Source organism: Lepisosteus oculatus, chromosome 11 (assembly GCF_040954835.1).
Source record: "Lepisosteus oculatus isolate fLepOcu1 chromosome 11, fLepOcu1.hap2, whole genome shotgun sequence".
Lineage (NCBI taxonomy): Eukaryota > Metazoa > Chordata > Actinopteri > Semionotiformes > Lepisosteidae > Lepisosteus > Lepisosteus oculatus.
The window spans coordinates 8839826-8863797 of NC_090706.1; the positions used below are offsets into that span (position 1 = coordinate 8839826).

The window sequence follows — 23972 nt, forward strand, 5'->3', positions numbered from 1 at the left end:
GATTCTTAGCTCGGACACATTTTTATATTTGTGTAATTGACTGAATATTGGCAAAGAGTTTGCAAAAGTGACAGTAGCAAAACAAAGGGAAACTTGAGTAATGACATGCGTTTTGTGTGTGTGTGTAGGGGGGGTCATTTAGACATTTAAACTCTTTGGTGAAAACTTTCTTGGAGTGGCATTAGAAAACATCCAGCCTGTGATGAGGACTCCCAGTGCACATCCCACCCACCAAAGATTTGCTTTCAACAGGAGAAAACCGGATGATCCAAACTTTTCCTTTTTAAGCTTCTCAAGATGTCATGATGTTGTGTTTTGTCTGGAAAAGCAGAGCGACTGGGTCTGCAGCTTCTGAGAGACACTGTTTGGAAACTCGCTCCTCCTCTCACCCCCCCCGCCCCCCCGGCTCAGTGCGGTCTGGCGGGGCTGGTCTTGTCTCAGCTGCCTGCCATGTCACATGACTCCCCAGCAGGGGCATCGCGATGACAGCTCCAAACCCCTGGCTCACAGCCAGGAAAATGTAAAAAAAAAAGGCTAAAAAACAGCACTAAAAAGTCCTTGCCATTCCTTCCTAAAATAACCCTTAACCGAGCATGTAGGCTCCTGCTGAAACAGCGTTGCAACAGAGACCCAGACAGTGCAACAGAGAGAGACGGCAGAGAGTGCTCATTTACATTCCCACATCCCCTTCGTCACCCGGCAGGGCAGCTGGGGTTGACGTCGGAGAGCTGTGCAGGTAGCGAGGCCCAGGTTGCACATGGTGTGTGCCCATGGGTGTGTGTTTCTTTAAGTCTCATGTTTAAGTGGCAGGCTGGTTTCAGGTGGCGTCCGAGCGCATTTCAGAGCATGTGGTCCTTTTCAGCGCTCGAAGAGTTCACCAGCCTGGCTGTGTGCACGTGTGTGTGTGTGTTCCGACTTGTGGATCCGCCGCAGATGAAAACGAGTGCGTCTCTGCTGGCCTCCAAATGTGCCTGTTGCCCCGTTCCACGTTGTCCCTGCTTGAGTGCTCCAATCTGTGTGACCAGAGTGTCCGAATAGTTATGTGAGGCATATAGGGTTTAGCTGTTCAGGGCGCTTTGAATGGTGGAGAGGCTGTGTGTGTGCGTGTGTGAAGGAGACTGTGTCTTCCTGAAATGGGTGTGGGAGAGAGCAAGAAGATAAAAATCCCATACCGCTCGCAGTATTCCAGATGGAGGTAGAGTGTGTGTGCGTTGTTCTCCACTCAGTGCTAAGTGCAGGCAGGTCCAGTGGGGGGGGGGGAGTCTTGGCAGGGGAGCTGCTTTGAACAGAGAGCGCATGATGATGAAGATCATTAGGAATTTCCTGCAGCTGGGGAACAGAACCGAGAGAGAGTGGTGTGCAAAAGGGGAGAGAGGAGAGGAAGAGAGAGAGTGCTGTGTTGTGTTAAGGGGAGGGGGATGCATTGAAGAGGTGGGGAGTAGCGGAGAGAATAGTCAGTGCAGATCAGCCAGGAGGGGGTGGTATGGAGTGACAGAAACCAGGAGAAGTGAAGGGAGACTGGGGGCACATGGGTGAAGGGCAAATATTGTAGTTCAGATTCACAAAGAGGCACGTGCGCCTTCTAGGACCCGAGACTATCAAGAGACTACTAAGAGATTTATTCTTAAATGTATAATGTAACCCTTAAAAGTAGGGGAGACACAGAAAATGGAGACTGAGCACAGCAGGGCTCAGGCCAGTTACATTAAATGCCTTTAGAGTAAAGGATGGTAAAAGCTAGGAACAGCTTGGTGCATCAGAGTGCAATCTGAGATAGTTGGACCTGCAGTCAATAGTTAATGTGGGGGTTTTTCCATTTTCTTTTTAGGTAAATTAAGTCACGAAATGGAATAAGTATTACTGGTTTCGTCAGTTTTAAAAAAGTAATTTGATTATTCAGGTTGCAGTGTCAAGATGTGCTGTATTTTATATTCTGTCTATTTTTAGCTGCTACAGCTGAGGGTGTGCCACCTGTACAAGGGCTTGTACAGGTACATCCTTTTGCAAAGCATGACAACAGTGAGAGTTAGAAGAAAATGTCAATGATTCATTATAGATTAAAATGAATACAGCAAAAGGTTAAGTCACAGTGAACTACAATTAAAGGAATTGGGTGGATTTTTTAACACATACAAAGATACACACCATAGTTCTACTGTTTCCAAAGATACCTATGCATAAACTCTTAGCAAAAAAAAAAAGTTTGCTTGTGTGTTACAAGTATTTTGTAATACAGTTATTTGCATCATCAATCAAGCTCCACACTTTTTCCCCAGGTGTTTAGACATTGAGAATTTAAAGATAAAAATAAAACCTGTAGGACTGTCAAACACAAGGATGAATGATTTGTTTAATAGTCTAATAACATCCTAGTGTGTATGTATCTAGCCATTTTTAGGGATGCATGTCATATCTGGTAAACCTAAATGAAACACTCTGCTCCAATCTTGGTCATCTGTCCCATTCCAAAAAGTATTTATTATTCCAGAATGGAGGTGTCTTCTGCCATTAGGGCAGGGCATGGCAAAGATAGTTGCGTTCATGAGTTCCAGGAGACTGATATATCATAGGGCCACACTGCCTCCATTGCCTGTAACAGAACACCAGAACAACAGAATATCAGAGATCTCTGGAACACTGAGCCTTAGCTTTCAGATTGTTTTGTTGGGCAGGGGGAGGTTGTTGCAAAAAAATTGGCAGAGGTGGAGAGTGGCCAGCCTTCAGCATTGTAAAGTATACCCACCTTTGTCTTGCTTAGTTTATCTTTGGCATGAATGAGAATGGAAATTGTACACAAAGCCTCTGTGCAGGGGAAAATCGGTAATCCATGACCAAAATACTTCAGCCCAGAGCAGGGAGGGTTGCAAGAGACAGCCTTGCAGATAGCCAGTGTGCAGCACATGGACTGGTCCTCACACACACTGCAGATCACAGAGGTGACTTTGTTTCACATTTTTGAGAGAATCACACCTGCATTTGTATCAGTCCTTTAAAACAAGGATCTAAAAGAAAATATCACAATATTTTGTAAAGCAGTAGAGGATGTGAAAATGCTAGTAGAAGTATTTTATTTTTTGTTGTTTTTTTCCATTGTGATCTTTAGAGGTCTTGCTGCTTTTTTTGGCAAGGTCTGGTGTGTTGACTCCAGGTTCCTTGTCACACCCAGAAACAGTTAAGAAAATCTGGCTTTGCCTGGAGTCCTGTGCCTTCTTAAGAGATGTGATCTGTTTCTCACACCCACCTACCAGATTTCTTTGAGAATTAAGCATTCATTTCAAGGAGATTTCTTGGTTAAATAAAACTTGTTCAAATAAAAGAGGGCCTTTCAGTGTTCTTTACTTTCTGTGAAACACAATTATGTGTGTCTGATTTAGAAGTGATTCTGAAGTGATGCCTTTCAAGCCATAAGTAAAAACTGGGATGACTAGAAACCTTGATGATTCTGTTTTCAGTCTCATAGGTACACTGGAATTCAGGACTTATGGTACTATGTACGAATAACTAGAGAGGAAATTTACTATGGGAATGTGAATCATTTGTGTAAAAATGTAAAAGTTGTTGACCATTTTAATTGTGCCAAAATATTGGTAAATTCTAAATGAATGCATAGTTTATCAATCATTACCCCACACTGCATATTCATTTCACAAGGTTATATGAGCACTGTTACGTTTATGGAGTGTGTTATGATGTAGAACAGATTCAGCCTCAAAGGTGCTGTGCGTGGGATCCTGGGCACATTAAATGCAAGGACGTCTAACTCAATGTTAGGATTTTGAGAAGAAGAAATTATTTAGTTAAATTCTAAGTAAATTACTTAATAATTCAATCAGAGAACAGGCTGGCTCTGTATTAATGAAAGAAGTGTTGAACTCAACTGGTTTTCTTTAAGTTCTTTTAAGGGCTTACTACCTCTAGCCCATGCGCATTATTCCTTTCATAGTGTCTGTCATATTTAGACTTGTGTCAATCATGAATGATTGATTGATTGAGACTATTTTACTGGTTGATTTGGACTATATTGGAGCAGTTTAATGGGCCAGATGGCACAGTGGTGCAGTGGTTAGTCTCATAGCTTTGGGACCCCGAGTTCGGTTCCAGACCTGGGGTGCTATCTGTGAAGGCTTTGTACAGTATGTTCTCTCCAAGTTTGCATGGGATTTCTCCAGGTTCTCCGGTGTCCTCCCACACTCTGTAGGCATACTGATAGGTTTATTGACTTTGGGGAAAATTGGCCCCGGTATGAGCGTACAATATGTGTCTGTGTCTGACCTGTGATAGACCGGTGTCCTGTCCACTTTGTATCCTGCCTTGCACCCATTGCTTGCTGGGATAGGGTTTGGCTCCCTCACAACCTGTATTCGATAAAGAGATGGACGGATTAAAGGGCCCAGTTGTCCTACCTCAGGAACTGTGGTTAAATTGTCCAGCTAAGTTGTTTGTTATTACTGGGTTGTGTACCCTAAGATAAGGACCTAATTATCCTAGAAAGGGCCTACATGGTGGCTCTGCTGCCTCAGCTTTCAGCTCTTGAGTACTGGGTTTGAATCTAAGCTGATTCATTTTCTCTGTGGCATTTGCATATTGTCCAATATTTGCATGGGTTTTCTCCGGATTCGTCAGTTACTTCCCACCTTGCAAAGGACATGCTGGTTAACTGGCAGAACTGTCCATGTGTGCACGGATTGGCATCCTGTCCAGGGTGTTTTCCTGCTTTGCACTCCGTATCTGTTGGAAAAGCCTCCGGATTCCTGTGGTCCTCTGCCTGTAGGGTGAAGTGGCTAGGAAGTGGATCATGGAAAGATCAATGGATGTTCAGTAGCACTAATCTCTACCATAGCTCTCATACATGTTTGCATGACTATTACCACATCCACTGTCTTTAAGAGGTGTAAAGAAATTTTAATCGCATAAGACCTTATAATAATTATAATAAAGTTGCCCAAGTCAAGGACTCTTTATGATGGATAGGCTACCCAGCTGAAGTCTAGGGTCATATAGGATTACATTCAAATCCTGACAGGGTTGATCTTGGCATGGAAAATCATTGCAAATGTCTGTGTAGGAAGTCTGTGTGAAACCTGAGACTGTGTGTGAAAATCTACAGAATTCAAAGAAACATGTGTACTGTAACTATGTGTTATGATGCCACAAGAGGGCAGGACAGCCTTTGCACATACTGTACATAAAAAATGAATAACATTCTTTGTATGCTGCTGTTGAATATGTATAGTAATATATTCAACTTTGACCCCTTGTGTCCTGTATCTAAGGAAGTGGATGCATTTGATAATCCAATGAAACCAGGATCACTATGAAAGCTTTTTTTTAGAGCTCTCTTTTGACAATCCGTGCACCAGATGCATTGGTCTGTACCCCAGGAATGGAGAGAGACAGCTCTTTCCAGTGTTTCTGTGGACTTATGAACTGCTTCTGTTATGAACAGAAGTGTTGGCTGTTTTTGTAGATCGTGAGTTGTCAGCTTGTGTCCTTTAGTTACCAATTAAATGTCACCCTTGCTAAATTTGTAACCTTTTGTCTTTTTGCTTTTTTTCTGCACCAGATGAGAATTCTTGATCACTGTTACCCTACCACACTTTTTCATTCATTACTTTCATTACTGGAGATCAAACGTAAGAGACTGTTGTTGCTTAAATGGAAATACTACTATTTTTTGTTGGCTGGCAGTTTGTTTATGCCCTGAGGCAGAGGATGTAAGTGCCAAATACATCCTAAAAAAATATTTTTTTGTAAACAACACTTTGGTTTCAAACCACTAGGCATCAAGCATAACCCCCTCAGTGTAGCAGTGCGAAAGAATAAAATACCATTGAACCATAAAGTGTGTCTTGAACAGGCACAGTTTCGTTAAAGAAAGAGTTTGAAGCTGGTTACAGCCCTTTTTCCTGTTTCGTTTGAGGCAGGCTTTCAGTAAACCATGGTGAAAATTGTTTTCCTTAGTGTTCGAGGGCCCTGGTGAGTTTGTGGTTTCAACACATGCAAGAGGAGTGTGTAGCTTCGCCCTTTGTGAAAAGGGCAATATTTTTCAGTCTAACGGACAAATGGCTTCCTCTCTTGCCTGTTTTTTTTTAACGTTGCTCAGTTGCTGTTTTTTTAAAGACACAGCCCTCCCTGCCTCTTCATCCGATTCAGACACCTCCTTGCCTCTTCTTTGTATGGGGGTACAGTAGATACAAAACATTTGAAGAAGGGGGGGGCGTCCTCTTTAATTGAGAATACAGTTTTTGTCTGAAAATTGCACTTAAGTTCTAAGGGATATTGGGGAACAAAGCTAAGAAAATCCTTTTAAAAAGCATGTGGTCTTTAGGAGAATCTGGCAAAATTAAGCACTCTCATATTGTACTTATGTGCCAAATTCTTGATTTTTATACTGTACGATCATGCCACTTGATTTAATGAGTTGCCGTTGTGCCCGTGTGAATGGGTACCAACTATTTCTAACTGTATTGTAATGTATTAACTACAGCAGTTTAATGCCTTTCCCCTCTTTCCTCAAGCTACAACAGGTTACAATTCAGAAAATGTACATAAGAAAGGTCGAAATAAGAGGAGGCCATTGCTCATTTGATAGTCTGGGAGTTAAGTGAAGTTACATTTTTCTCAAACTATTTCATGAAGGAGTCAAATCTGGGCTTCAACTTTTCAAGATACCCACAACTTTCCAGTTACCACTGTGTGTGAAACAGTCACCTGTGGTAGCCCTATCTGTATTCTACAGAATGTTATACACTTTCATCAAATCTCTTCTCAATCTCCTTATTTTCTAGACTAAAGAGCTTTAGCGCCCTTGAAGCCTCCCATATGTGATAATGCCCTGAAAGCAGTAATCATTCTTGTTGCTCTTCTTTGAATTCTTTCTAAGGTGGTGAAATATTATTTTGAGGTTTGATGGCCAAGGAAATATTTTAAATAAGGTTGTAAGACGTGATATAACTTCTGTGGATTTAAATAAAAGACATTTTTATTGTATACACATGTGTTTTACTTTGTAAAACTTTGCTGTATTTACTTGATTCCTTTCATGTGTAGCTTCTTACATCTGTCATGGTATACAACTGGTATATGTTCCTGCTTCCTTTGCATTTATGAACATTAAATTGAAGTTGCCTAGTGTCTGCCCAATGCAATAATTTCTTTCTATACTGTAATTCCCTTTCTGCTATTTCTGTGTTTTCCACTCCCTTATTTTTGTATCACCTGCATATTGAACTAGATTGCAAACTATAACAGAATTTAAATAATTAATGCAGGTCAGGAACATCTGTAAGCCTGACATGGATCCCTGTGGCACACCGCTATTTATGTTCAGCAAAACAGATGTCATTCCTTTAAGATTGTACTGTTTTCTATTCATTGACTTGCTTTCTGATCTCTACAAGTACATTACCTGGAATACTATAGCTTTTGAACTACTGTACTGTATGTGTTTTGAGGGATGAAATCCAAAATACCTTTAGTGTTATTACAGGTTTTTGTGGTATCCAGCAAAACATTCACTTCTAAACCCTTTGTAAGCAAGCTTCTACTTTACCTCTTATTATTCTTTCTTTAGGTCTACCAGATATAAAACTTTCTTATCTATATGTGAATAGATGCTAGATTTGCAGACCTCCAGTCTGAGTGTACTGATGGTATCCCTACTTACAGATGAAATTGCTTATGAATAATATCCCTCGTTTCTTTAAGTAGGACTGGGAATCATGGGACAGTTTTTAGTGAGCCTGTGATGGACATGGTTGTTTGACTTCATAGAGCTACATTGGATGTACTTCTATCACCTCCGTATTGGTGAAATGTTAAGCACGTCCCATTTAAACTGTGTCTTTCAGATAGGGTTTGTTAACAGCACTTCTAGTTCTCCAGCTGACCAATGCCCAGGTGACACAGCTCTTTATCATTCCAACGAGCTTCTCTGATCCACTAGGATTACGTCCATAACTTGAAACACTCAGGGTTGGTTTCACAGACCAAGAATAAAAATAAAATATGCTCTGTATAGAGGATCATTTTAAAACAATATCTCAAAGCACTGAAGAACAAAACAGTTTACGGAATTTAAAATGTAAACAACCAATCAGACACGATACAGCAATATAAAATTGATAAAATACAACATAAAATCTATATATGTTGTATCTCTATGCCAGTTTAAATGAGGTTTAAGTTATGATTTGAAAACAGATTCAGCATCTTAGATCTACTATTGAATAGTATTCCACACCCATGTGAGCAGAGTACAGCAGGAGATGGCTCTGTCACCCACAGTTTGTGGTCTTCTGGGGGGGACAAGCAAGAGATTGTGGCTAGGGGCATAATGTATCCAGCTGTCAAAAGCATAAGAGGGAGAGATTCTCTTCACAGTCTTGAAGTCTGTATGAAATTTATCAGGACTCACAGTTGAACGTTACAGTTGATGTACTGCAAAAATCACGTGGATTTTCTCTGCCAATTGAAGTGACTAACCCAAAATGTCCAATTGTCTTTTGATGTCTTTAAAGAAATAAGTCTTTGAAATTGTTTTCTGTGTCATTGTCGTTCTCTGGATATGAGAGGTCACTTCTTAACCATTTGGCCCGTACTGTTTTATGTCTGACTCTATGGTGATGTTTGGGCATAGAAAGTTATTTGCTGTGCTGACCACAAGCTCAGAATCTGATCTCAGAGGTGACAGAGAGGCAGCAAATGAATGTTGTGCCTTACGCTGACGCCTGTTGATGGAGATATCCTTCTCCCCATGCTCATTGGATTACTGGTAGCTCTGGTAGAAAATCAGCTTCAACAACAAGGGTGGTTACCTTGTTCCAGGCACCCATGATGCTTTGTCTAAAGAGCCTGGTTTGCTGCTGCCTCCCATTGCCTTTTGCAGATCGTTCAGTCGAATTCTCGACAACTGTCACAGGCATGTCTTCATCATCTTCAGCAGAGGATAAATCAATTACTGGCTGTGCGCAAACTACCGGTCGACAGTGGGGTGGGGGGTGGAGGGGTCGGTGGTCGTGGTAGGGGAATTAGACATTTTCCTGCAGTGGAGGGAAGACAAGATAAATGAGGACAAGGCTATCCATGCCAGCTTCTCGGCACACAGTGTTGCCTGGCACAGGACCAGACTTTTAAACGGGGCTGGGAGATCTGCAGGCTTGTGTGCAAAAGATGAGAGGTGGGGGAGGAGTTTCTTATTTATTTGCTTAGCAGATGCCCTCTTCTAGAATAAAGGGGTAGGAGGCTGAAACACCTACCCTCCCCGCTCGAAAACATCCATAGGAAGACAAATGCAGCTGCTGCCATTGTTTATGTGCTCACATCTTTTTCCCTAACCCAATAACTTCCAGTGGTAAGTGGTTTATGAAGCTGGCGCCAGTGATCCTACCCGACAGGAGACAATGCAGTATGCCCATTAAACCCAGTGCCCTCATCCTTCCTTCCCGTGGCCTTCTGAACTGCCGACACTGTCCGCCTGGCTCGTTTTCGGGTAGCCCTGTGTGAGGTGTCCAGCCCAGGAAGTGGTTTTCTCGTTTTCAAATTGGTCATGGTTTCAGGTATCATGTCTGCCCTTGTAGTAAGGTGCCCCCAAACCAAGAGTCCATTCCTTACCCAAACAATAAATACAAACTGTCCCTTTTCTGTGTGACGGCCTCACAAGAGTGATGTGTAATTAAGGTTAAAAAGAGCTGCTGCATTTTAAACTTGGGAGCTTTATTTGCGTGTGGGCAGTAACTCTTAAAGGACAGATTTGTTTGTGTTGGAGCAGTGTGTTGGATATTCCCGTAAACCCAAACCTTTAAGCGAAGGAGATACCTAGGCAGGTAAGGCTCTACAATGATCTGGCGATGCAGATGGTGAACGTTGCCTGCCTATGTTCAGCAATGAGCATTAAGTTCCATAACCTCAATCGGACTAGATCCTGACCAAAAATGTGGCCACCCCTGTTTGACTTACTGAAAGCAGTAAGTGTCAAACCTCTCTGTTAGAGGCACTCAACGTTCACTGAATGCACCTGGGGGACAGGTGGGTCTGTTTCTGGATCCCTCCTTGCCATAGATTCAGCTAATTAAAAAACAGCTGGACCACAGGGGTTTCAAAGCAGCAGTTGCCCATCTTTGTTTATACTGCAAGACGCAATGTTAGTCTTTGAATACACAGACAAGCCTGATGTTATACTATTAAACTGCTGTGAAAATAAAAATGAACAAAATGTTCTTACACATCCAAAGACTGTTCATGGCCACAAGTGTTACACTCTGAAAGTAATGGCATTAATACTGATTTATATTTGGTCTTTATGGCGAGTTATGCAAAACAAAGCATTTTTTTAATATACAGGTCGAACACAGTGAACAATTCTTTGTGAACGATTAGTTTCTCTTTAACATATTTATTTAAGATTTTTTTAAACCTCATGTTTGCAATCCTTTTGGTTTTGGGAGTTGGAAACTCACAAATATATATTTGGCGGAGTGGTGGCTCTGTGGATAAGGATCTGCGGATAAGGACCTGCGCCTGTGACTGGAAGGTTGCCGGTTCAAATCCCACAGCCGGCAGAGGAATCCTACTCCGTTGGGCCCCTGAGCAAGGCCCTTAACCCTAACTGCTCCAGGGGCGCCGTACAATGGCAGACCCTGCGCTCTGACCCCAAGCTTCTCTCCCTGTCCATGGAGAAAAGCTGGGGTATGCGAAAAGACGAATTCCTAATGCAAGAAATTGTATAGGGCTAATAAAGAAACATTATCAATACACACACTTGTGGCGAGGATGGCGATGAGGTGCTGTTGTGTACTATACTGCCCCCTGGTGTGCAGTAGGCATCACTGTGGCCCCCCATCTGCAGTGGGCAGAGCTGAGTGTGCCCTGGGGCACTGTCCATCTCTGCCAGTGATAAATATTGAGCAGCTGGGGCTGAAAGGCAGGCAGGCAGACAGCTGCGTGGCTGAGTGTCACTCTGTGTCTCTCTGGGTTTGCTGACCCACTTCCAGGCTCTCTTCTCACTCTGTTGCCTCTGCTGCTGCTGCCGACAGTATCTTAGCAACTGCCGCACTCCCCGCAGAACAGACATATTGCCTTCCATTAGCGACCGCTGCACATTCCCGTGTCAAGGTTAGTGCTGGTGGGAGAGGAGAGTGACAAATATGCACTCCTTCGCACAATCCCATACAGCACAGTTACTTTGCACCCCTCCACCCCCACTAAACAATTCTTACAGGGGAGTGCAGGCCAGTGTTCCACTTTTCACAAACAAGACGTATCCTTCCTCTGTGTGCATGGGCAGTTCAAACTCGCTGAAGCATTACCCAGTCGGCACACACCGAGAATCAATACTTGGGATGGTAAGACACAGCCACGTTGCCAGGTTTGAACCCTGAAAATATATTTTGTGCCCCTGTATCACATAAATGCCCTTATAGTGCATGACTGTGACTTTAATCACACAACAAAGTGGAAAGTAGGGGTGGAAAACACACTTCTGCTTTGTAACATAATTAATTTTTCACGTAGAAAAAAAAAAACTGGCATGCAGAAATCTACACTTCTGTAGCGCAAACTTCCAGGAATATTTGAGTCTGTTCTACCAACGGCACCCCCAGACATCGTTACATTGTAGACATTGTTACACTTCAACACTCATACACACACGCACTAACGTCAGAGCATGGCCGCAAACAAATGTATGGACACAAGAGACTGTAACAGCCCCACTCACCCGATTTGTATCCTGCACACTGTCGTGAAGTTCAGAAGCAAGCCTGAATTCACAAGCAGGCTGTGCGCTGGAAGGAAGAAAACAAGCTGCTACACACCTGACGGTCAAGCCTGCTTGCACAGACACATGAAGAGAAAGAGTGTGACAGCGCAGATTGTGAAGTTCTCTGCAGTCCTTATTTACAACACTTGCATGGAGAGAGCTTTGTAAATCTTAATTGTGACCAATAGAACCAGAAAGATACACCCCCCCTTCAGCTGTGCATCTTCAAGCTGATTCCCCATTCTGCTTATCCATACCAGTTCATATATATGTATTTTTATTATTAGTCCAAGGATATATACTATATATACAGTAGTATATTACAAGGAACACCTCCTGTATATTATCGTGTCTTTTCAGAGCACACACTTGCTATTAATTATTTTTGTATGAATATGAATAAGCTGTTTTCAATGCTATGTTTGTATATAAACTATGTAATCTGTGTAACTTAGGGTGTTGATTCCACTCTTATCAGAATGAGGTGTGCGTTGGTGTAGTTTAGTGTGCAGCAACCGCCTGTCGAGGCACAGAAGGGACGAGAGAGGCAAGTCAGCCCTGGAGTCTCAAGAGGATTCATTTTTAATGCTCCGTCTCAGGCTGCTGACGACTGTGTGTCAGAAACGAAAGGAGCAGGGCTGAGAGCACACACCGTCCCTGGATGGTTGATGTGGAGAGTTAGGAGTTCGTGGTGCCCCTGTGACCAGCTGTGCCTGGTTCATCCTGTACTCCGTATTTTGTTTTATGTTGCTATCTCGATCCATTCTGTGTTCTTTATGATATTTGTGTCCAGTGCTGTTGTGTACGGGAAATATTTTGATTCTGATCTGCTCATCTGCCCCCATTGAAATTCAAAAAGCTGTCTATATATGACAACTTTACAAACAGTTTAATGTAAAAGGGTTTACGGTCAAGAAGTTTTGGGTCTGGGATCGGCTTTGGCAAGTCCCATAGTTGTCTTTCCCCTTTTTTAAAATGTTATCTACGTTTTACTTTTTGGGTACTGTACGTTTTCCAACACCTTATGTGCAGTGATGCAGACAGGCTCAAAGGAAGTGAAGCTCTTTAGTTTTGAACAGAGGAGTCTAAGAGGAGACTTGAATGGTACTGACAAAGTCATTTGTAATCTATCTTGTGCTGTTACACATGCAGTACGGCAACTATCTATAATTCCATGCTGAAATGCTGTCAGGTCTGATCCCTATGCTACATATACTCCATGAATACATACATAACATGACGTTCAAAGTCCAATCCAGTCCTGTCAAAGGAACTCTATTCCTGTTGCTTTTGGTACTATTGTACAGTATAAGGAAGCAGAGTATTTACAAATTGCATGGTAGGGATCAGCAGTTTCAACACATGGAAGTAGGTATACTGGGTTGCTTTTCACCGGGAGCTTTAGAAGATGCCCCACATGTGTCAGTGATTAATTAGGCCATGGAGATCTAATAAAAACTTGACTCTTTTTATCCATGTCTTTCATCCATTTCTTTAGCACATGGGTACAATGAGATGGAGTGCCGTGCTCTACATCGTCATTGTCCTGCTTTGGACTACTGATCACTGTTAGGTAGCTAGGTGACCCTTTTGGTCAGTTCAGACAGAAGGTATGATGCCTTCTCATCTTGTGCTCCTCAATGTGAAACAGTAAATTAATGCTACAAGATATTAATGCCACAACAATATGAAGTAATTAGTCTTAATATTTAAGGTTTTTTCATATATAGCTCAGTAGCCTTTTAAAAGGCTGCAGTCATGCATTGTAGAACTGCTGACTTTATTGACTTCATTCATACAATATGTGATAGTCTCTGGTCTTTTTACATAAATCCAACGGTGGCATCAGAAACTTTTTGTGCCATTCATTATGTTTCTCTGCTGTGCGTGTTTGCAAAATTCGCATCACTTCTTTCAAAATTACTTGTGTTTTTTGTATGAAACGTCCTTTTCTGTGCTGTTTTATCAGGGTATAATATCTGTCCTTTGAAAGATCTGTGTTTTTCTCTCACATTACCAAGCTCTCTTTATCAATGGACATACTATCCTATCTTGCCATCTGCCAGTGCAATCTTATCTGTCTGTGAGAAGTGTGCTATCTGGTCTCTCTGTACTTTCTCACTAATCCATTTGTCTTGTAAGATGTAGGCCTGCCTTTATCTTTTTTTCATATCCCTTCATCTGTATGTCACTGCTCTTATCTATAGCATGCTGTCTTCTAGGTATCTCCTCTGCATTCTCCCCTTGGAGTATTTCTAATGTTGTTTTTGTTACTTTTCCCGAACTTCCATTTGTTTATTGAATAAATCAAACTAAAAATGTGTGGAGGTTTGGGAGCCTTGTTATTTGTCGATCAACACAAAATCTTCAGTTTTTTTAAGTTTATCAAGTTATTTTTGCCTGCAAGGTTCGATTTCTTTTTCCCACTACCTAACATTCTGCTCAGCCTGCCAATATGTTCCCTCTGTTCTCTCTTGAAACATATACCTGTACCCCACCCTCATCTCTGCACACTGGCGTACCCAAACTAGACATGCCAGAGCTGTCGTGTCAGCCCAATTCGGCAGGTGCCTGGCAAGCATTTCCAGTGCCGCAGCATGGCACAGCGAGGGTATCCTCCCATTGGACACTTCCTCCACCGATTCCCGGCAGTGCCTGGCACAGCGTTCAGGCTTGTAGGAGTTCCCACCGCCAGTTTCTTCGTAGGCACAGCCTGGATTCTGTAATTCTGATCTTCAGACTGTCAGACTGCATCCTGCATGCCCAGATGGTGGCTTTGATCAAACAAGCCATGTTGGAGCCTTATGTTTGTAATCAATAAAGAGTAGGTGTGCAGAGCCGGAGTCACCAGAAAAACAAAGAATTTGGAAGCTTTATTTCTAGAAAGTAGGTGGGGGCAAGGTCTGCTGGCCAGTGCATGCCCAGCAAGACTTTTTCACCTGTTCCTACAAAGGCTGTGCAGACCATTTGGTTTCAAATGTAGATTTCTCGGGAAGCAGGAAATAAAAGCATCATTATTCTTCTATTCCTAGAGATGATGTCTGTAACACTTTGTCTCTGTGCTCCTTTGTCACGTGTACTGTAGCTATTCCAGGTAAATTTACCGTGCCAGCTGTTTTGGTGAAAATACATTTCTAGAAGGTTGCTCAGAGTGAATTGTGGAAAACTGGCAGGGAAGCAATTAGCTGTCATGCTTCACTAAAGCTGATTGGTGAAGAATTGTGCACTGTAGCCTGTGCAACATGGAAAGATCACCCCCTGCCTGTTTTTCCGTACATTCAGCCTTATAGAATCTGTCTTGTGATCGTTCCTGCTGCAGAAATATAACAATGGCAAATAAGCATTTAGCAGAAGTAACAAAGAGAGAATTCTGACAGGACTGGAGGGAAGTTCAGGAATAAAATGCATGAAGTAGAAGAGGATTTAAGACACCTTTTTAAAGCATGATGCAATTAATGCAGCTGAAGGCATGCTGGGTTGGGGGGGGCAGAACAGGAGCTTGGCAGCAGAGACTGTTGATTAACAGTCAGGACTGTGACAGATAAACAACAGGAGATGGGGAGAGAGAGGGAGAGGAAAAAAAACTTCCACTCTAGCCTTTGACCTGCTGTTGCTATGGTAATGGTTACCAGCGTGCTGGGTCCCAGCGATGGGGGGATTACAGCTGCAGAATTGGCTGACAGAGGCAGGGAATCGGCCCAGATGTGCGTCCAGCCTCCCAGGGTCTGAGCAGCAACAAAGCTGCTAAGCGGATTGAAGAACACTGTGTTCTGGTGAGCCAGCAGCGCCTGCAAGGGGGATTTAAGCCCCTTGGCAGAGCCCAGAAAAAAAAGCAGTTTTGGAAGACTACAGCCAGATAAGAGGCGAAATAAGAAGTGGAATATCAACCAACTGCTTTTTATCTTTCAGATGGCAGGGATCTCGTTCTCTGAGCTCTGCTACAAATATTAAAATATTAATATTAAAAATAAAAAAATATGAAATTGAGACATTTAAAGGCTATCAAGCTATTTCAAGGGCAGAGCAATGGCTAGGGCAAACGAGAAGTTTACAAGTTCAAAAAAAGCAAAGACGTGTCTAAGGAAAATGACGCGCAACTTAATGAATTAATGACATCACTTACCTATATCTTTTCACACAGGGCTGCTTTACAGGGGGATGAACCGTGTTTGATTTTCTGAAGAGGATTTTTCACTTTCCCATCTTTTTAAAAGTGTGTGATGATGTCATCTGCTTTCTACATTTTTAACTTGTTCCATGCCCTGCTCTGTGTGTTCTTACTGCTACGCTGCGGAGGCCTGGGATTATGCTGCTGGCGTTATTTGCTGTTTAAATTAGCCACTCCCGCTTTCCTTGTGCTCTTACAGGCAGATTGGATGTAAACAAAATAGAGCAACGAGGTCCTGAATGTGCACCTCTTCATCACAGAGCTTCAGACAATGGCTCTGTATTCGTTTTGTTTCTTTGCCACAGTTCCCTTTTCAAGTCTTTGCAGAAGCTGGAACTGTTTGTGAAGCCGGATGAACAAATAGGCTTTGCAGAAAGCCAGGCAGAGCGTACCGTATATACAGGGAGAGGATGGTAATTGCAGATTCACAGTCCGGTGCAGTGCAGTACCACAAGGGTCCTTTGGTTTTCACATCTTAAGAGCTCTTCGTTAACTGCTTTTTCTGTGATTTTAGCTATGGAAGGTTTAAAGAACTAGAAAATATGCATGCTCCCCAGAACCCGTTGTAGCCTACTGAATTGGAGAAACTGTTGGATGGGGATTGAAGTGATGTGAGAGATGCACAGGAACAAATAAAAGTCATGTAGCTAAGCAGTTTCTGATTTAAGAAAAAAAAACTGAGCTGAAGGTGAAAGGATGCTTTGTGTAAGGAAGAAAAATATATAGGCTTTGACAAGTTTTCGGTTTTTAATACTTTGCCTGGGTGGTGCATGTGTTTGCCCTCTCAGAGCTCAGTTCCCCTTGAAGTTCTGTGCGCTAACAAGTCTGTTCGTCGGAACCGTAAAGTGGGCCAAGGAATTGAAGAGCGAGAAGTCACGGGTGAACAGATCCTATCCCTTCTCCCTTCGTGGAGCAGGAAGCTCAGCGGGAAGGAGAGGCAGTGGTAGACGCCAGCTCCAGCTGATCAGACAGGCCGCGCAGCGTGTGTGGCAGCTGATTTCGGAGCCTTGATGGAATTTCGCATGGCTTTAATTAATAATGAGCCTTAGAGCTGCCTTTTCCTCGCCTTCTTCTGATGTGCAATTGATCACTTCTGTGCTGAACAGTATTGCTAATTGATATGCAAAGCGTCCTGCTGACTGTGCGAGGAGGAACAGTTGTCTTATCTATCGATCGGGACGGCTGCCTGCGTCTTTAAAAATAAATTTGGGAGCAGTCGTGCTTTAGTGAATACCCACCATATGAACTACTCACTAATTTTGTGCTGTTTTCTTCCAGTGATTGGAAATCTCTTAAATATTCATTGAATGGGGTTAGATTGCAGGTTTGGAAAATTGTACCTTGCTGTCCCTTACTAGTAGTAGAAATCATTAACTTTGTCTTCTCATTTCCCATGAGTGAATACTAATTCTCATTTTTTAAAGCCAGTACAAACTTTCAAAATAATAATAAAACATGAGGAGCATCATTTAGGGAATATGGAAGAACTCATTTTCTTCTGAATTTACTGTAGCGGTGCTTATTGACCTTTTATCTATCAAAAGGCACTTCAGTCAGATTTGGAATGGGATTGTGTTGAGTGCTTGCATTAAAGCCCATTAAACACAGCCTCTTTTATTTGTTTCTTATTAAATTGTTCTAAGTAAAATTGATGTCTTGCTTTACCAAAAAGTGCAATTACTGTCCCTGCTATTTATTTACTTGTAAATGATTTCAGTTTTGAGTGATTTGTTCTGTAGATTTAGATCATTTAATGGTTTAAGACAGACAAAGAGCTAGGGGGTGTGAATTTTTGGGATGACGCAGGCTTCATTGCACCTGCTTCTTCTGTGGGGATCAGAGAACGTTACGAGGAACATTTAGTTTCCTTAGCCTCCTCTACAGAATCTTGGAGACACAGGTAAAAAGTGGTTGCGGGAGGGTTGATTAGTACAGAAAATAATTTTGTAAGCCAAAACAACAGGCAAAAATGTAAGAAAGGTTACAGGCAAGAGGACACCGTTCAGCCCACACAGCCCGTTTTGGAGTTAATAGCTAATTGATCCAATGGTCTCAACTAGGCATTTTGTGGAAGAAGCCAGAGAATTGGCTTCAGCTACATGGCTGAGTAGTTTGTTCCACACTCCCACAACTCTTTGGGTAAAGAAGTGCTTCCTCTTCTCGGTGTTAAATGCACTTTCCCATTGTGTGCCGTGGATCTTGTTTCCCTGTTAAAGCTAAGAAATTTGCTGGGTTGACTTTGGCATTGTCTTTGTCTTGGGTACATTTGTAATCTTATCTGTTGAAGACTAAAATGACCTCACAGCACACACAGAAAAAGAAATACTGAGTTATTTAAGTATTTTGTTGCCTTTTGCTATCACTTGAGTTTAGATACATCAATGGCGAACTGAGGAAGGACGGGCAGAGATGTTATCATTGCATGGGCCATTGAACGCAATAAACAGAGAGAAAGAAAATAAAAAGATTTGGGTGTTTGTCCAGAAGAAGAGAGATCAGGTGATGTTTAACAGTTGGTCATTAAAAACTGGGTAGAATGCACAGACCAATGAATTCTGCAAATGTCTTCTGCAGGTCGCATGTCTGATTGTTGGAAGCTGTGTGTAATTAAACTGTGGTCCTGAAACTCCCAGTTCCAGCCTGTCTCCCGTGCCTTTAAATAAGGCTGATGCTTAATTAATGAATGTTATTAATTAAAGAAGAGCCCTGTCGAAGGGAAAGGCAGTACACGTACGATGGGAAAAGGCTGCTTCACCGGCACGCTTGAGCAGCAGCCGAGCAAGTGTCTGTCAGGAGTGTGCAATATTAATGACTGCCTGCAGCCACCCCAGTTCCCAGCCTCTCATCAGGTGGGATGAGCTGTCCTGGCCTGGAACTGGCCTGCGCAGGGGTGCACGATGTACAGTAAATGAGTATGGAACCGATATGTGTTTTAGCTGATATTTCCCTTTGTCCTGCTTTCTGTCCAGGTTTGAAATATTATTCGTCCCGAGTCAAATTAATAGGCTCGGGAGGTTGTGTGACCGTCTTTTGCCTCCTTCCCTGGCCAGAGCAATTCTCAGATCTCATTCATAATGAAAACCGTTGGAAGCAGTGGAGAGTGCAGTCCAGTCTCACACATCATTGCCCTCTGCGCAAGGCGGACAGTTCCTGCTGCTTGCAGAGGCCCAGCACATTGTTTGGTCGGGTTTCCTAATATTTTGGCCCTGTGAGTGTGTATCTCCTGGCACTTTGGATTTTAAACTTCATCTTGCTGTTCTACAACACAGATGTCGTGTCTTTTGTGTTGGACAGAATACTGAAATACCTTATCCTAGTAATCTTTAAACTTGCAAATGCCCACCTGGTATCAGGGCTGAGAATCCCTTCCAGCTGACTCCAGTCCAGCCAGCTTTACCCCTGTGGCACTTGGGCACAGTTGTTGGTCCTCCCCCACAATAATCCACTGGTAGCATAGCTTGGGTTCAAACTGGCAGCCCCATATCTTGCATTTTTTGAGGTGGGGCCTTTCCCTTTCCTGAAATTGTCACATCAGAGCCCTATAAAAAAAGAGAATTCAACTAAAGACACAATTAGTTAAGACATGCTTTAATTAATGTTGCCTGGGGTTTAAAAAGCACTTAGAAATGCATTTTTATTATTATTTTGACATCGGTGTTGCAAGCAGCGAGACTGATTCATGTGGTTCTTTGTGCTCGTTTCTCTACTGGACTATCAAAAGCTATTTAGAATGCCGAGGCAGTTACAGCTCTTGCAGGGTGTGTATTACACTGCCCTGCCCATTTGAGCTCTGAATGTGTGTCTGGATGCTGGTATGACTGACAGTGTGGTAGATGACAGTCTTGCAGTAACAATGATTTTAGCACTGTGCCAGTATTTCAGCATTAGAAATTTGGCAGAACGGACAAAGAGCTGCAAAGGCTTCACCTCTGAGGAGACAACCACTCTGTCTTACACTAACAGCGGATGAAGAAGAGACTCCTTTTGTAGATTTTTAGACTGCAATGATCTGAGAAGATTAGCACAGGTTTTGGATATTGAATCTTATGCCAACTGTTAGACTTACCTCACCATTTTCTTTTGTTCTGGGGACTGCAATTATCACTATTGTGAGGAAACAGAAAAACATGAATGGGAGGTAAATTCAAAATTATCATCTTCATCTACTGTATTCCCGGAACAGTATGCCCCATAAGTAGTGAGTTGGAGTAGTTGGGTGTCAGTCTAAATATCATGAATAACAGCAAGTAAAACACATTGCTTGTAAAGTGCACTCAAACTGTGTTTTTCATTATGAATCACATTTGGTCTGCTATTAAAACACAATTTAAACGGTGTGCATTTTCTTTCTTAAATTCTTGTGTGCTGCCCTAACTGATTTATGTGAATCCGTTTTGCCATTCAGACAAATGTTTTGGTCATTAACGTAGGCCCTGAGCAATCATGTCTCATAGCTGAATTGCAAGAACGTGCCCAAAGCAAATAAAGTCAGGGCACCCCTTGTCCTTTGAGTATACCACTGAAATACTTCCTCTTTACTGAAAATGTTCCTCTCACTTAAGAACATAAGAACAACTTAACTAACTTACAGTACACTTGGGGTGGCTTGTGATATCCCCAGGAACTCTGCTTCAACAACATGGCTGGATAATCTTCTTCCAGAATCCCCCCACAGTTTGTGTAAGGAAGTGCCTCTTCATTTCAGTCTTTAATGCTCACATTTGTAATTCCCACTTGTGTCATTGTGTACTTTTTTCATTAGTGGTCCTGAAGTAGTCCTTTAGGTTGACCATGCCAAGATCTGTCAGGATAGAGAACTTGAAACAAGTCTTCTTGCATCCTTCTGCTAGGTACCTGTTGGAGCAGGTTGACTGCACAGAACAGAAAAAAGTTCATTCATTTAGAGCCACACTGGTCATACACACATGCCGCAACTTGGTGAGCTATGAAACAAGGAATAAAGGAATCACAAGTTAGCTTCCCAAAACATTACCTTCTCCTTTAAGACTAAAGGGTCGCTCGTATTACACCAGCGTCACTGTGAGGAGGAGACTTGAGGGCTAAAGGTCACACATTTCAGCCGGGGAGGGGAAGTGGGCAGGAGGTGCGGCCATACAGAGAGAGCTCTGTTCAGCCCTTTGTATCTCTCCAGAGCCTCATGCCTCATTAAGTACAGGAATGCAAAGGTGGCAGCTTGTCTCTGACCCCCTCCAGCTCCAGCACAAGCTGATCTCTCTCCTCCTGTTCTTTTCTTCTGACTCTGACCGACCCCCCACCACTACCACCACCACCCTGCCTGCCTCCGTCTCCCCTTCTCTGTCTTGAAAGGGCTTGAGCTGCTGTTGCACTACCTGGGAACAGCAGTTTGTATTTACCGATGGGACGCGGAAGCTGTTGTGTTGGTTTTGGAAAGGAAGAGGATGAAAGAGCTTTAGGTTGCTCTTTATCTCTTCCTAAACTTCATACTATGCGTACAGCTGTCACCACCCAGTCCCTGCTACCTCCCCCCCAATTCCCTGTCAGCTTTACTCACGTCTACATCTTACAGGTTATTCCAGCTTTTTTAATGAGGAACATGTGAATACAGATGGAAAGGAAGGGGATGTGGAGGGGGTGGGGGGGAGGTTGCTATGCTATAGCTGTCTCCACAGTGGCTGCTTGCGTGACCTGGAACAGAATCAATTTCCAAGTACACAGGCAGCCACACTAAAGGGACCTCAGCCTCCACCCAGTGGCAACTGCACTGAGAGCAGTCTTCATGCAGTGAACCGCAGGCGCAGCAGCTGCAGAGTGCGGTGCCGTTCGCCAGCAACCGAGAATCCTTAAATCCTTGACCAGCATTCCCGAGGCAGGGCCAGAATGGAGCGACACCTGGGTTAAGGCCTCTGTTTCTGCAAACAGTGCCTTGGCGTCATGAGCAGTGCGGCTGTGACTGTAGTTGGACTGCAGCTCTTCCAGAACACATCAGCTCTCATGAAACTGATTTGAGCTATAGAGAAGAGTGCCCCCTGCTGGTCTACCAGTAACAAGACTGCCAGAGGACCGATTTTGTTTTTGACTTCTGCAAACTGGAAAACTGGAAAGCTACGACAATCCTTCAATTAACAGCCCCTCTTCCCCCTTTCCACACACTACACTTGTAAGGCCCTGGTCTCTGCAGCAGCAGTACTCCAAAGATGTTTTTTTAAAAGTGTGATCACAGAGTGTACACAACTAGGGGTTAATGGCCTATATAAAAATATGATCAATGTGGTGCATTCTTATAATCTGAGTAAGTTCTCATCAACCACCTATTCCAACACAACTTGATTCTAAATAACTCTTAAATGCCCACTTCATTGCTCAGCAATCACCCACCATTCCCAAATCAGAATGTCCCTCATACTGTGAACCAGAGACTTCTGTTAGCCTCCTGTATTTGGGTGCCTTCATCAGCTAGGCCACATCTGTGCACTTCTGTACCAATATACAGTTAAGGATTAAAGGCTGCACTGAAAATAGTAAAGTTTCTGTAAAAGAACAGTCAGTCACGTAGAATTCACATGGCACACAGTTTCTACTGTGTAATTCAAATCTGGAATATAATGGAAGTTAACAGTCAGCATTATCCTACTGAACTGTATATTAATGTAATGAAACCTTATTGTTTTCAAACATTGAAAATCGGATTTTCATTGTAAGTAATCCCTTAAGGATCAGATATGAAATACATTCTGAACTGCACTTTCTGTGCCCCAATTTTCATGCAGTGTTGCTTCCTTTCCAAAGCCTACTGTAGAACTATTAAAAATCTTTGACGGGGCAGTATGTAACTAAGTCTTTCCCATTGTTGATATTTAATTGTTGGTTTTCCTCTTTTTTATTTGTCCCCCACTTAAGATCTTAGTTGGTTCGCTCTGAAGTTAATGCCATTTACTTTGAACTATTGCAGTGAACACCTTTATCATGACGCCTCGAAAAACCTATCCCTGCACATATAGAGCACAGCAGCACATAGGGCCATACATCTATGAATTTCTCTTACATGAATGCACCTTAACAATAGACTGGGCTGGATGGCCATAAGTCCAAATACAGAGTATGAATCTGAAAACAATTTGTGGTTGTGCCATGGCCTGGAGCACCCTCACCACTCCAGTCTTACAATCTGTGCCAATAAGAGATGATTTCCAGTTCATTGTCTTTAGGTCAAAGCCCAGAAGGAAAACCAGCTCAGTCTGGTCTGGGCTCTGATGAGTGGGAACAAGTGTGTTCATATAGAGATAATTGAACAGGAACGGTTTCAGAAGTGGGGTGGTAAACAAATATTCTGTGTTTCTTTAAGGCAGCTCTGCTTTTCTTAAACTTTCTAATTGAGAAAGTAAGCATATCAATGGAAAGTGCTTTGGTATCTTCATAGTCCAAGGATCCTTCCTAGAGTTGACTCGACATTTTGACCTTCAGTTTGTCAGCATCCCTGCTTTGACCTTCGATTTCTTGCAGCATAGGCCTGATCTGTCTCAACAAGCCATGGTCAAGACTCATGTGAACCCCAGCAGAGGATTTGAAAGTCTTCAATGTGTATTTACAACAGCGAAAGGTTCATAGTATGGGCATCCTCACTTAACCAGGATATTTAGCCTCATTCCAGGATGTTTTTGGTTATAGTCCCTTCTGTGCTTAGTGGCTTGCCGTAAGAAAGGATCTGTAGACCGAGTGTCTCCTGCAATACTTTGGTGCCTGACTAACCACACCATTTCATAAGAGATCCATACTTTAGCAACGATGATATTCTTCCTTCAAAAAGGTCCTGCAAAAAGGTCTGTTCACCAGACCTCATTTTTCTGAGGACGGAAAATAGCTGGAAAATAGCTGGAGGTAAAAGATTCAGTGCCCGTTTAGTTTAAACTCTTTCAAGGATGAGTCATTTGAAACAGTTGTTCTTAAAATGAGCAAGAGCATCGCCAACAGTTTTTTTTTCCTCAGACAGAGTTTTAAACTGTACTAGGTGTCTGTGATCAATGTCACTTGACCCCCCTCATCATCTTCGAAGTCTACAGACATGAT

General features: G+C 42.7%; 1 protein-coding gene and 1 long non-coding RNA gene across 8 annotated transcripts in view; one reads left to right on the forward strand and one right to left on the reverse strand.

The window, feature by feature from the left end:
* ahdc1 (AT hook, DNA binding motif, containing 1) overlaps positions 1 to 23972 on the forward strand; it is a 92689-nt gene that overhangs the window by 46565 nt on the left and 22152 nt on the right. The gene's annotated exons all lie outside the window — the stretch shown is intronic.
* Positions 8165 to 16160, reverse strand: LOC138241768 (uncharacterized). Its single transcript, XR_011191045.1, has 3 exons — positions 15882 to 16160; positions 11717 to 11783; positions 8165 to 9041 (listed from the first exon to the last, which is right to left on the reverse strand). It is a non-coding gene; the product is annotated as an uncharacterized lncRNA (long non-coding RNA).